The sequence below is a fragment of the Ambystoma mexicanum genome, chromosome 1q (genome assembly GCF_040938575.1).
Source record: "Ambystoma mexicanum isolate Mex_15411 chromosome 1q, UKY_AmexF1_1, whole genome shotgun sequence".
In the NCBI taxonomy this organism is placed as follows: Eukaryota; Metazoa; Chordata; class Amphibia; order Caudata; family Ambystomatidae; genus Ambystoma; species Ambystoma mexicanum.
Window position 1 is genome coordinate 1,548,342,805 of NC_090922.1, and position 15,220 is coordinate 1,548,358,024.

The window sequence follows — 15,220 nt, forward strand, 5'->3', positions numbered from 1 at the left end:
AACGCTCTTATTGTGCCTTTTGCACGGTTCTCCTTCCTGAGGAGTGGCCAAGCTCACAGAAAGGTGAGAACTCTCAGTGCTGCTGGAATCCCATTCAGTGCCCTCTTGGTCTTCCTGTGGGCTAAGGGGTATGTCACCTTGTCCCTTCCATCACGCCTTTCCCTTAGCATGCCTCTCTTTTGTGTGTCCTTTGCGTGATTCGGACAGTGGTTCGCCACTGGCCTTATGTTCCTCCTGCCATTGTCTCTTGCAGGCTTTGGGCCTCACAGCTGTCGGCCCTTGCGAGAAGGCAACCCAGCCCAGGAGACAGTCCAGCTTATGGGATAGCGGCCCTATGCCTGCCCATGCTGCTTTGTCCATCAGCTGTCCCAGAGAGGGGTCCTGCAGAATGTTTGAAGGCCCTTCTCTGCTTTACTCGCTGTCAGAGGATTCTACCTATACCCAGGCCATATTGTGTAATGCACAGGAGACAGACAGCTGGCAGCCGCAAGGTGACGTACAGGCTTTTTATTATTAAATTTAATTTATAACATCTCTCAATGGTCTTGAGACTATTTCTTCACTTGTTTAATGTCTTTGAAGTCATTTAAACAGTACAGTTTGCATCAGCTAGTCCAGAGATTGATGACATGCTGTGGCATGCTGGAGTTCCAAGTGGCTGAAAGTTATGAAATATAACACAAGAGGCTAAGAGGTAAGATGCCTGAAGTAATTTTGAAGCAATGAAAAAACTGATTTGAAGCAGATATAAAGAAATATTTAGGTGGCATGCCACTTTAAAATTAACACTGAAAAGGAACTTTCAGGCCCTGGTGTTTAAATAGGTCATAAGAACTAGCACCAGAAATTTCCCATCTAAAGCATTTGTGCAATGGTAGAGCTTCAGACTACAGTGCACGAGGTAGAAAGCTCTAGGATGCTGTCAAAGTTCATTTTTTTTTTTAATTTCATTTGTAACATCTCCCAATGATTGTGAGGCTTTTTACTCACTTGTTTAATGTCTTAAAAGTCATTTAAACAGTCAATTTGACATCAGCTAGTCCCGAGAGGGGTGACATGCTGTGGCATGCTGGAGTTCCAAGTGCTTCCAAACATTCAATTGCTGAAAGGTATGAAACATAAGACAAGAGACTAAGAGGTGAGATGCCTGAAGTAATTTTGAAGCAATGAAAACACTGATTTGAAGGAGATAAAAGACATATCTAGGTGGCATGCCACGTTAGAATTGACACTAAAAAGGGACTGTGGGACCTTGCTGTTTGAATAGGTCATAAGAACTAGCACCAGAAATTTCCAATAGAAAGTGTTGGTGCAACTGTAGAACTGTAGAACTGCAGACTACAGTGCATGAAGTTGAAAGTTCTCTAGGCAGCTGTCAGAATCCACATTTTTTTTAATTATTTGATTTATTAACATCGTAAAAGGATTGTGAGGCTTTTAACTCACTTGTTTAATTTCTTAAAAGTCATTTAAACAGCAAATTTGACATCAGCTAGTACCGAGATTGGTGACATGCTGTGTTATGATAAGTACTTAAACTATGCATTTGCTGAAAGTGTTTCAATATAAAACAATCCCACAATGATTGAGAGGGTATTTTTCACTTGTACAATATGTTTGAACTCCTTAAAACTGCACATTTTCCATCAGCCAGTCCAGAGATTGGTGGCATGCTGTGGCACGCTGTGGCATGTGCCACATGTCACATTCGGCTCCTACCCCTTCTCTTTCCATGAGCCCGCAGAACACACACACATGTAGAATCTGTAAGACGGCGCGGGCCCCCACTATAACACAGGGGGGCAATAAATAATCTCACCTGTCCTGGCCCCAGCACTGCTCGCCATGGGGTCCCCGTTTTACAGTCACGGATGAATAGGGGGGACAGGACGACTGCCAGAGCAGGAACGAAAACCAGGCCTGGATTCCACCCCCAGCCACACACTGCATGGTGTGGAGGGTGGGCTGCATTCAATCGCGGGAGCGTCAACAGCTGCTGCACATGGACCCCCGCAGCTGCCTGCACTGCCCAGGGAAGCTGTACACTCGCTCCGGTCATTAATGACTCGTTAATGCCTCATAACCCGGATGGGATTTAACTCCCCCTGCAGGGGTTCCCGCGAAGGAGGCTGTCGGCATTAGAGGCTGGGGCGCAGAGGGGGCGACCCTCTTCTCGCTGATAATGATATTTATGGCATGTGGCAGTGCGAGCCCCGATGGCCGTGATCCAGGCCGGGTTTTCCTTCTCTCTCTGGCCGGATGTGGGGGATGGGAGGTTCGGTCTCATTCCCTCTCCGAGTTTGTGAACTATTTGGGGGTTCCCTGTCTGCACAGACCCTGCTCTGCCGGACCCCACGGTGAGACCCCACGGGTTATCTTTATACATCCACTGCAGTTACATGTAGAAGTGCCCCAGAGAGAGAATGTGTGCTGGTGTGCTTCAAGGCGCTCCTTTAATTCGCAGGATGGTGTGGATGTGAAGGGCCACTCCAGCAGTGGGTCCGAAGGGCCCCTCCAGCTGTGGGTCCGAAGGGCCCCTCCAGCTGTGGATCTGAAGGGCCCCTCCAGCTGTGGGTCCGAAGGGCCACTCTGCAGGGCCACTCCAGCTGTGGGTGTGAAGGGCCCCTCCAGCTGTGGGTCCGAAGGGCCACTCTGCAGGGCCACTCCAGCTGTGGGTGTGAAGGGACACCTTCACACTCGCACTGTGTGTGCTGCTCTCTCTGCAGAAAGACCGTCACGGTGGCACTGCTGGGGGTCAAGGCACCACTTCTTTCCTGGTGTGTGCAGGGAAGCCCCCACTCAGCCTGCTTTGCTGTGAAGACCAGGCTCTTGTGCATGTGTGCGTGTGTGTGTGTGTATGTGCACACCTTCACGCTGAGGCTGCTGTGGTGCCATGTTCATGGTCTCCAGGCGCTTTCATGGCTCTGTGAGGTAAAGTGGGATGTGTGGGTTATTGAGAGCAGAGAGGGCTAGGATGGATGCTGTGCACATCTGTTGCTGAGTGTAGCACCAGGAGCAACTGGTGTCTGTGCGTGTGAGGTTTCTGGGTGTGTTCTGTGCACTGGTCTTGTTTTGTCAGTAAGGGCAGTGTCCAGTGCTTAGGTTATTGTCGGAGGTTATTGGGTTTGTAGCTTGGCTAGAGAGCGATGTGCTGTGTGTGTGTGTTTTGGTGCTTGGATGGTGTCCAGTGCCTGGGTTGTTGTCGGAGGTTATTGGGTTTGTAGCCTGGCTAGAGAGTGATGTGCTGTGTGTGTGTGTTTTGGTGCTTGGATGGTGTCCAGTGCTTGGGTTATTGTCGGAGGTTATTGGGTTTGTAGCTCAGCTACACAGTGATGTGTGTTTTGTGCTTGGGTGCTGTCCAGTGCTTGGGTTATTGTCCGAGGTAATTGGGTTTGTAGCTCAGCTACAGAGTGATGTGTGTTTTGTGCTTGGGTGCTGTCCAGTGCTTGGGTTATTGTCGGAGGTTATTGGGTTTGTAGCTCAGCTACAGAGTGATGTGTGTTTTGTGCTTGGGTGCTGTCCAGTGCTTGGGTTGTTGTCCGAGGTTATTGGGTTTGTAGCTTGGCTAGAGAGTGATGTGCGGTGTGTGTGTTTTGGTGCTTGGACGGTGTCCAGTGCTTGGGTTATTGTCAGAGGTTATTGGGTTTGTAGCTCGGTTAGAGAGCGATGTGCGGATTGTGTATGTTGATGGGAAGTGTGGGTTGTGTGGGAGAGAGAAGAGATGATAGTGGGTATTGGGTGATTTCTGGTTATTTGTAGTGATGTTATTGTTTTTCATTTTGTCTCCAGTGTATGGTTGGTAGCAGCAGTAATTGTGTGGGTTGGGCATTCATGCCATTCGTGACTGTGGTTGTTGTAAAGTTGGTCTATACCGATCTTGGTGAGGTGAAAAGCCAGGTTTGTCAATAGTTTTCTGAAAGTTCGGTGGACTCCCGTCGTTCTTACTTCCGAGATAGAGTTCCATATTTTGGATATAAGATGGGAGACAGAGGTTCCTCAGAATTTCCTTTTCTCGTAGTCTCTTGTTTATATTTGGGTGTTAGTGGTTCCTGGGATCAAACCTCGTAATCCAACTCCTGCAGAAAAGGATCCAGAATCGGAGATCTGGCAGTGGGCCGAATCGGACCACTCCTTAGGCAAGACATATACAGTTGAGCTTTCTGCCTCTTCACCATTCAGATGTACACTCTGCATGCAGGCGGCCATGAGCCCCAGAGCTCAAAGTAGTTACCCAACCCTGGGAGGACAAGCATTAAAATAAAGGTACGCTCAAGGACCCTCTGAAGAGGCCATAATCTCCAGAGCTCGGTGCAGCTACCCTAACATGGGAGGATAACCACTGAAATTAAGGGACACTCAAGAACCCTCCCAGTAGGACATTAGCCTCAGAGCTCGGTGTAGCTCCCCTACCCTGGGAGGACAAACACTGAAATTAAGGGACGTTCAAGAACCCTCTCGGGAGGCCCTGAGCCCCAGAGCTCGGTTCAGCTACCTTACCGTGGTCTCCATGCCCACTTTTCGGTCCAACTCCACTCTAGTCGTGTATGTGGTCCTGCAGCTCTCTTCTGTCTCCATTCCTGTTGAATTCCTTGGATAAAACCTTAGCAAACTGTAATAATGGTACATCTGTACACTGTTGTAGCTTATTGACATAGGCTTTATTGTCAGTTACATTAAGCTGTCATATAATGCAACCACTGGGTCCCATCACCCAGGCTTAACTGACATCAGGTAGAACACTCACACAGCATTCACACATCAACATTCCAACATGACATCACAGGGTCTCTCATTCACAAGCAAGCACTTCACAACACACCTCCGTCCTTTCACACACTTCACAACACACCTCCTTCCTTTCACGCACTTCACAACACACCTCCTTCCTTTCACGCACTTCACCACACATCTCCTTCCTTTCCAATGACGCACAACCACACAACATTCACCAACAAGCACTTCACAACACACCTCCTTCCTTTCACACACTTCACAACACACCTCCTTCCTTTCACACACTTCACAACACATCCCCGTCCTTTTACAACCACCACACGTCTGTATTTTTTAGAGCGATGCAACTCTAAAACAAAACTTCAAGGACGCTATCCCTAAACCGGCGGAAAATGCTATCCCTACTACTGGACAGAATCCCCTTTCCAACTTCAAACTTCTAAACCGGGACGCTATCCCTATCCTTATGCACAGGGACGCTATCCCCATCCTTATGCTCAGGGACGCTATCCCCATCCTTATGCTCAGGGACGCTATCCCCATCCTTATGCTCAGGGACGCTATCCCCATCCTTATGCTCAGGGACGCTATCCCTATCCTTACGCTCAGGGACGCTATCCCTATCCTTACGCTCAGGGACGCTATCCCTATCCTTACGCTCAGGGACGCTATCCCTACTCCACACGGGACGCTATCCCTACTTCACACGGGACGCTATCCCTATCCTTATGCTCAGGGACGCTATCCCTACTCCACACGGGACGCTATCCCTACTTCACACGGGACGCTATCCCTATCCTTATGCTCAGGGATGCTATCCCTACTTCACACAGGACACTATCCATACTCTTATGGGATGCTATCCCTACTCCACACGGGACGCTATCCCTACTTCACACGGGACGCTATCCCTACTTCACACGGGACGCTATCCCTACTTCACACGGGACATCCTTATACTTCACTTCTATCTTGACCACAGACACTCCCAACTCAGACGAGGCGCTACCTTCCTCAATATGTAACAATGGCGACTCACTTCACCAAATGAACATTTAGCATTTCAGTATCTTATTATGCAAAGATGCTTGCTAAATGTTGTATTCCTAAGAGTCCATGCCGCCTTCTCGCGGCCTACTTCCTTTGTACGCACGTCTTCTATAAGTCCACGTTGCACTAGGCAACCTAACCCAGAAATTCCTCAAGCTGTTAACACTAGCTCAATCACTCACTCTAAAGTGCTCCCACTGCTTACTCATACAGCCCTACTCGCTCTCTCATACACTATCAGCTTATCAAATGAATCTCCGTGTCTATAACCGACCATCTTTACCTGAAGTTGCTCAAAACCTTAGACTGTGCTATTCACCCCCGTAATGGCTTTCCAACACTCATTCCTGTCGTGCATGACACTCGCACCCATTTCATATACTTCCCATAAACAGCGTGACATTAAAAGGATACATGTTAATGTGTTTTCCCTTTACTCCAACACGTCCGACATTATCATTCTGCTCATGGACAGTAATGATTCTTCTATTCAAAAGATATGCCCTTCTGCGCCTTCCTGGGCACATACAATGCCCTCCTGTGCTGAGCCGACTTCACTTCCCAATGAGCACTTCACTTCAATGACTCGGCTGCTTTACCACTTTACTTCAATGACTCGGCTGCTTTACCACTTCACTTCAATGACTCGGCTGCTTTACCACTTCACTTCAATGACTCGGCAGCTTTACCACTTCGCTTCAATGACTCAGCTGCTTTACCACTTCACTTCAATGACTCAGCTGCTTTACCACTTCACTTCAATGACTCAGCTGCTTTACCACTTCACTTCAATGACTCGGCTGCTTTACCACTTCACTTCAATGACTCGGCTGCTTTACCACTTTGCTTCAATGACTCGGCTGCTTTACCACTTCACTTCAATGACTCGTCAGCTTTACCACTTCGCTTCAATGACTCAGCTGCTTTACCACTTCACTTCAATGACTCAGCTGCTTTACCACTTCACTTCAATGACTCAGCTGCTTTACCACTTCACTTCAATGACTCGGCTGCTTTACCACTTCACTTCAATGACTCGGCTGCTTTACCACTTTGCTTCAATGACTCGGCTGCTTTACCACTTCGCTTCAATGACTCGGCTGCTTTACCACTTTGCTTCGAATTGTTTATGCACTACAAGATGATCCTGCTGTTAAGGCTGCGGTGTCCGATGTATACGTATCTAAACTCAAATCTTCAGGGCTTTCTCTTCCTCCCGGACGATTCTGCTTGCTTCCGACGTTGCGCGACTTATCTGCGCGTCCTTTCCTCAATTCTCACGGTGATCTTCAACGTTCACCATACTGCGGAGCACAGCTCTGCTCAGCCATATTCTGAGCGCCACGGTCACTCACTCTGGTCTTCACAATGGCGCTCGACCAATCGCCATCACCAGCAGTACTATGTGTGACGTCACCAGTCACTGCGTGGCCTCAGAGCAGGACGGATCTCCAGCTCCCAACCGTCACACTGCTGCTTTACCGTTTGCCACATCTACCTTACATAACGGTACCTTCTACTTCAAGTTCCAACGTTAAAACTTTGATAACGCAACGCACGGCAGCTTATTTCTCCTTTATGGGCACTCTGGTTTTCTACTCCTGCGACCCTCACATTTCCTTTTTTTCTGTCCCCACACCCTGTGATGGGTGATGCTGTTTTAATCAAACTTTTAGCTTTGGGGAACGTGCTTTACTCTAGAGGCTAATGCCCATGGCGTCCATGCTGGGGGTTTCTTTACTTCAGTTCCCCTTGCTCTTTGTTTCTGCCACCAAACTACTGCTTCTTGGGCCTTTTCTTCACTTCTCCTGGCCCTTTGCACCACCAACTTATCCTTTTGGGGCCTACTTCAGTCCTGGGGTTTCTGTTTCTTTTAGCCTCATAACCCCCTGGACACTTCACTGCGCTGCCCCTTCTTCTTTCCTTGTGCCCTGGTCCTGCGGTGGGACCTTCTTCAGACCTTCTTCACTTCTCAAACGCCGTGCGCTCTGCACACCTGGGTGATGGGACTTACTTCCTTGATGTCTGGGGGGGCAGTGGTTCCTTCCTTTCTTCTGTTGCTCCCCCCACAGCAACCTTCTTCTCCAGCTCGCATGGGTTCTTGGTAATCCTCGTTGCCAGTGTAATAATAGTACATCTGTACACTCTTGTAGCTTATTGAAATAGGCTTTATTGTCAGTTAAATTAAGCTGTCATATAAGGCAACGACTGGGTCCCATCACCCAGGCTTAACTGACCTCAGGTAGAACACTCATACAGCATTTACACATCAACATTCCACATGACATCACAGGGTCTCTCATTCACAGGCAAGCACTTCACCACACATCTCCTTCCTTTCCAATGACGCACAACCACACAACATTCACCAACAAGCACTTCACAACACACCTCCTTCCTTTTACACACCAAACCAACAAGCACATCACAACACAAACACAAATGCCATTTCCACCAAGATGCAAAAGACAAAGAAATATACTTACAAATGTCATCACTCTCGACTCCACCCTCTCAAAAGCTGTCTCTCCGCCCTCACTACCTGCATAGCCACCAAATTCCTCAATCTCAAACCTTCTAAATATAAACACCTCCTCATCTGCCACTCCAGACACAAACCTGAACTCGCACCCTCGATCAAAGAATTTGCAACAGACAGCACACACACATCCCTCTCCACACCTGTCAAGTCCCTGGGCTGCTTTTCCATCGAGCACACACTACTTAGCTGCAACCACCAAAACATGCAATCTACACCTGCCACAAAAGAACAGACTTGTAGTGTGGCGGTAATGAGGCCCATGATCTGTGCAGGACTGCAGGAGTACACAGGGATTGAGCTGAGCCTGTGAAGCCCCAGAGTAGAGCCGTGCAGAGAGCTGAAGTCATGCAGGGACTGTCCGTGAAATGGACAGACTGCGGAAAGCCTGCTGCAGCACCCAGAAGTAAAGCAGAGATGCCGAAGGAAATCAGGGAGTTGGCCTGAAATAAAAAGTAACCCTGCGGCGCTCTGACAACATTGTGCAGTAGCAGATACAATTAAACACTGAACAAGTAAAGATGCCACTTGGGCGCAACTTTCCATATATGAGATGTCAACTTGTATCAATTTGTAACCCACATTGCCAACAGCACAGAGACTATAACAAAGAGATAAAAGGTCAACAAGGGCACAATTCTCCTTTACTGAGAAACCAGTTTGGAGAAATCTGTAACCCCTATTGCCACTAGCTAACCAACTGTAGTGGTAGGAGTTGTTCTTCCTGCCCGGAGAGTAAAACAGGAAAGGGATCATTTGTAGTTAGTCCAGGCAGGCGAGTAGACCAGGAAAGAAACATTTGGTTTGAAGAAATGTGGTTGTGGTAAAAAGGTATTGTTGAAAGACATTGGCCACTATTTCATTTTGACAAACTTTTGCCTCACCAAGGGTAGTTGCTTTGCTATCCTGACAATGTTATTCCATTGAAAGAATATTTGTGATATGCTAATATTTGCTTTTCATCCTGAGAAAGACATTGTGTGGAGGAAAACAAGTGTTTGGTGAACAGACATTTACATTACCAAGTGGAAGGATGCCATGAATGGAAAAGACATTTTGTGTTATGTTGAACAGAACTGTGTTGAATCTGAACTTTTCCAAAGGTATTCCTGAATTGGTCCAGAGGTCTGGAGTCCAACCCTGGTCACAAGGAGTACATTCTAATAGTTAAGCATTGTTTTGTTGCACTGAAGACAGCCTAATATTACTTGTGCACTTTTGTTGAATATAGTGATGTGAGGGTCAGAGACGTTTTGGACATTGTGTTTCAGTTTTAGTTTGCGAGGTAGGGACATTCTCGTTAGGATAGGGAAAGATAGGCTTTTATAACACCCTTGTACTTAAATAAATGGCAAACATTGAGAAAACTATACCTTTGTGTCCGTCTCACATTTCTGACCTCTCACAAGTGCAAGAATTGGTTTTCTCCAAGCTGGCCTATGGCAATGTTCTCTTCACTGGACTCCCCAACAACATCCTTGCCTCCCTGCAAGCCATACCAAAGGTAGAAGCCAGACTCATCCTCCACATACTGAAATATTCACACATAACCCCAGCTCTCGCATAGCCACACTGACTCCCCAGCAGCATCCCTGCACCCCTGCAAGCCATACCAAAGGCAGCAGCCAGACTCATCCTCCACCTACTGAAATATTCACACATCACCCCAACTCTCACACAGCCACACTGACTCCCCAGCAGCATCCCTGCACCCCTGCAAGCCATACCAAAGGCAGCAGCCAGACTCATCCTCCACCTACTGAAATATTCACACATCACCCCAGCTCTCACACAGCCACACTGACTTCGCATACACCGAAGAATTGCCTTCAAAGGAATCTTCATAATTTCAAAGCCATCCACCACAAAACTCCATCTTACCCACACAAACACCAGACAAGCAAGTCAGCATCTTATATGCATTCCACTCTAAAAACTAACATGCACACACAAACACACTTACTCAGTGGGCACCCGGAGCATAGAACGCCCTACCTCTTCACATCCACAATGCACGCTCCATCACCACTTTCAGAAAGAGCCTCAAAACATACCTGTTCCCCCACACATAACCCGGCCATTCTACCTCCACTGCTACTACTTCTCTATCCTCCTCTTCCTATCGTATCCTGAAAACAGTTTGTAACTGCTGCTTTATCTGACACATTTTCAAACTTTGAACCCTGTAATGCTCTCCAAGCCCCTCTGGTTAGGGCCAGCCCGGAACAAAAGTTCTAATAAATGTACATGAATAAAATGTACTATTAATCACTACTATTGCTTGCATAATAACCACTGTTTCATATAACCAATTGCCCAAAATGACTAAACCATGAGCAACTAATTCCCCAAAACATACTTAATATAGCGCTGCCTGGGCCACTGTTGACAACATGGGTGACATTCTATGGGCTGAATGTATTGTGAGGAACTCATGGTGGCAACAGTGAAGACAGACACAAGTGATCACAGTTCAAGGGTGTTTATTAAACTGTATATGCGGGTTGGAAAAACGCCTAATCTAAACCTAAATCTAAGATGAGAGCAAGCTACGACCATAAACTAATAATAAGGCTGCCATAGTCCTATTGTGTCAAATAAAAGGGCCTATACTAAGAAAAACCTATTGCCAGACCTTACAACAAAATACAAAAGGGTGTGGGATAAGATTCACAGGAAAGAAAGAAGTGTTCACAAATGATGAGTCAGGATGGGTCTCCCTTCCCAACGGTTTGAGCACAGGACAAGGCGGGACTCCGGAGCAGAGCACACGCTTGAGCTTTCCCAGCATGAGACAACAGTTCAGCTCTCGGGTATCAGGACCTCCAGTGGTTTAAGTCTCTGTTCTAGAAAAAGTGTCTGGCCTCCGAGGACCTTATGTATTCTAAAATAATAAACAAAAGTTCCTTTCTGCTTGAACGTTGGGTGATTCCTTTCACCCCTCGATCCTCATCTTCCGGGCTCAGTTCCACAAAAGTTGCTAGGAATATCGGGACCTTTTGGTGATTACGTTTCTTGCTTCTGTGTGCCTGATATGCTCAAAATTATAAACAAAAGTTCTCTGATTATTCTTGGGTGGTGATTCTTCACCCCTGGGTCCCCCTCTTCCGAGCTTAGACCCCTCTCGAATATGAGCCTCCCTCTGTCAGGTTCACTCCAGCTTGCATTCAAAAGATTCCTACATTGCATTCACATGTCGGTGGGGTGCTGGATGTTCACCCCTGGATCCCCCTATTCTGGGCTCAGACCCTTCTTGAATGTTTGTCTCCCTCCGTCGGGTTCACTACGGCTTTTGTCAAATCAATTTCCCTTGTGGCATTCACAAATCTTAATGTCTTTTTAAACAGTTCACTGTGGACATCCCTCTGTTGGGTTCACTTGTCAACACACTGTTCTTTGGGACTTCAATCTTCGTCGCGTTCCATCAGCATCTGTCATGATGCCCACTCCCGGGGAGCCGGTTCAAGCCCTGCGTCCCCGAAAGCGGACATCCAGTCCCCAAGGAAAGACCCAGCAACCCCATATAGGGGCCCTTTGGACAGTGTCCTGGCGCCTATGGCGCCAGGCTCATAAAAGACATCAGTCCTGGCGCCATAGGTGCCAGGCTCATTATGGGAGTGCTTGGGTGCACTAACCTGATGCAGACCATGCTGCAGGATCCCGGCCTCCTTGAGGCCTGAAAGGAACTACTTTACCTGTGGGACTAATTTACCATCCGGGCGTGGTCGGGGAAGGATACATACCTGATTGGAGGAAGCATACATACCTGGAACTTCTTCCAAGGCTATTTAAACCCCACCCGAACAACCACACGTGCTTCGCGTTGTTCTGCATCTAGCAGCTGGACGCTCACCATGTCTGCTCCTGCATCCTGACTTCTGCCACGCCTGCCAGCATCCTGGATCACCTGCAAAGGAAGAGAAGAAGAGAACAGAAGAAGGGAAAGTCCTTACCTGCTAAATCCGCATCCCGGAGACATCTCGCCGACAATCCTGAAAAAGAAGACTTTTATTTAAAAGCTCATCGCGTCGATCGCTGCAGCGCCGCATTCCACTCACCTTTACAGGGCGCCTCCATGTTCAGCAGCGATCATCCGGATTCGCAGTCACGCCCCAGCGCCTAGGGAGAAAAAAGACAACAACAAAAGGTGAGAGAGAGAAGGGAATAAGGAAAGCTAAATCTCCATGTTAAGACTTACCTGTTGATTCATTCCCTCTTCATTTCGGGTCCGCGCCGCATCCTGGCATTTCCGGACCCGGGACCCTAAGGGGAAAAAAAGACATCAGCCTTAATGAGCGAATGAAAAGACATTACCAAAAAACGCTCATTAAAGACTTACCTGATTTCTACAAGGATTTCACCTCTCATCTCGGTTCGGTGCCTGTTCCCCGGCATTCCGTACCCCGGCCCCTATGGGGAAAAAGACACTAGCATTAGTACATTAATGCATGGACACAAGGGGAACCTCTTATCAAAAAACTTACCTGAAAGCCAAGCAAGTTTGGTTCTCACCAATCTGAAAATCCAGTGAAGTAACTGGATACCAATGCGCCCCTGCACCAGAAGCAGGATGGAGAGCTCGTCCTTCCAGACCCTAAGAAGGATACTTCTGCGAGCCAGACAAGCCAGATTTTGGGGGCCCGGTCCAGTCCGTCTTCCGAACCCTGCGCATCACCTTAGGAGAGGTCACAGCAGCGCGAACCAGGCCAGCGCCTCCCTGGGAGTCAGGTGAGCGTTACAGCATCCCTCCGTCGGGTTCACTTTTGCCAAATGTTATCAATCACACAGTACTTTCTCTTGTACTCACTATGCAGGATTCATCTCCTTTAGTTGTCCCATTATGGGTAGGTCAAAGACGTTCAACTGTACAGGGGGTTTTGCTAGATCCCTGTATGACTACTTTGACCTTTTCCTTGCGGCTCTCCTCGGGCCTTCTGGTATCAGTAGTTCCATTCAACGCGGGATCAACCAGAGTCTCTCGAGTGAGCACCCACGTGGTGCCGGACCCCGCTGCAGCTGTTTTCCCTTAACAGTTTACAGTTCTTTGAACTTTCCTCAATGTGTTCACACAGTTCAGTTTCTTATTGGTGCTCCCCTCGACTCATTGGCTGTGATGAACGGCTTTGCTTTCCTCATATCTGGAGTCAAGGATGGTACCACGGTAGCAGGCATCTTTCTCTGTCCTGCTTATCAGCGTAGGCATGCTCTGTGCACAGTTGACATCTGCTGCAACACACGCTGGCTATTGTTTGCAGTGTTATGTTTCCTTCTACAGAGTCTTCGCGGGTCTTGATCAGAAAGAGCAAGGTCGCTTCTCTCCTTGTCGGCCCTTTGGTTCTCGCCGCCTTTCTTCTCCTCTTGAACTGCCGGGCTAGGATAGCTCTCTCGTTGTGCGGTCTGCATTGCTCATATTGTGCTCTCGTGCTCCACCTTTTATCACTGTGGGGAATGGAAAGCACCATCAGGTGTGTGTGATTCTGGTCAATTTTCTGACTTTGTCTGACCCTGGGGTTGGGACATGTCAGGTAAACTGCTTTATTGTTAATCCGTTGCTTTTTGTGTCGTGAGAAGGGGGTGGTAGAGTTCCCAAGTATCCTACAGGTTTGGAAGATGAAAAGGTGTTATATGGAATTCTAACCTTTGTACTCGGGGAGGTGGGGGAGTTGGTTAACTCAGAAGGGTGAGATTGGTAGGGTTTGGGAAACAAACGGGAGTGACAGGGATTTTCAATGAACAGAAGGATTATGGGAACGGTAGTGTTTTGTCAATGCCAATTGAGAGGTCAGAAAATAATGACCAGAAGGACGTGCAAAAGACTGACTGGGAGTATTCGGGTAAGGCACTTGAATATAGCGATTCTGGGAGAGAGAGTTTCTGGGCGTAACAGGGTTTGGGATCCTAGGGAATTTGTTATATACGGAGGGGAGTTGGATCTGGGCAAGAAAGATTCGATGGGAAGAAGGGAGGCCGATGTTGTGCAATCTACAAAGGTTGTAGGGACCTCGTCCTCCTCTCCTTCTACTCCGGTGTAATAACGCGTATCACCTGGGGTATTCCCCCGAGCATAACCATGGGTTCCTCTACCCAGGTGATCCTAGTTCGTCTACCAATAGGGTTGGGATCTGAGAGGGCCAGTTCTTCCCTGGACACCTGAAAAAGGGATTTCCGAGGTCTATGAATCGAGGTAATCGGTCCCTTCTCCCCAGTGGGGATCCCGCCACTTGTGAGGATAGGGAGATGAGCCCTCACCGCAACACTGCCCTAGGTATCGAGGCAAGTGGGACCTCACCAGGTTAGACTACCCCTTTCAGGTGAAGGGCTCTCGTTTCCGTGAGGAGCTCCCTGATGTCCTCCACATGATGGCATATGTGGGACGATCTAATGGACAAAATAGTTACAAGTTCCAAGACTGGTATGAAGAGAAAATGAACTTCTGTCTTTACCAGAAAGAAAGAGAAGCTCTCTTTAAAATAAAATCTCCAATTAAATGCAATTAGTACGATGAAGAGAGAAGACATTCCAAAAGAAGAGGAGAGAGAGCAAGAGACGGAGGCGGGGCTGATGCAGACAGGTGAGGCCCCCTATGAGTAGCGCACCTGAAGGAGGCGGGGCTGACGCAGACAGGTGAGGCCCCCTATGAGTAGCATACCTGAAGGAGGCGGGGCTGATGCAGACAGGTGAGGCCCCCTATGAGTAGCGCACCTGAAGGAGGCGGGGCTGACGCAGACAGGTGAGGCCCCCTGTGAGTAGCGCACCTGAAGGAGGCGGGGCTGACGCAGACAGGTGAGGCCCCCTGTGAGTAGCGCACCTGAAGGAAGCGGGGCTGACGCAGACAGGTGAGGCCCCCTATGAATAGCGCACCTGAAGGAGGCGGGGCTGATGCAGACAGGTGAGGCC

At 48.3% G+C, this 15,220-nt stretch overlaps 1 pseudogene; it reads left to right on the top strand.

Moving 5' to 3' along the window:
* The first annotated feature begins 2,232 nt into the window (after positions 1-2,232).
* The window catches only part of LOC138563375 (zinc finger protein 91-like), a 252,131-nt pseudogene continuing 239,143 nt past the window's right edge, over positions 2,233-15,220 (top strand).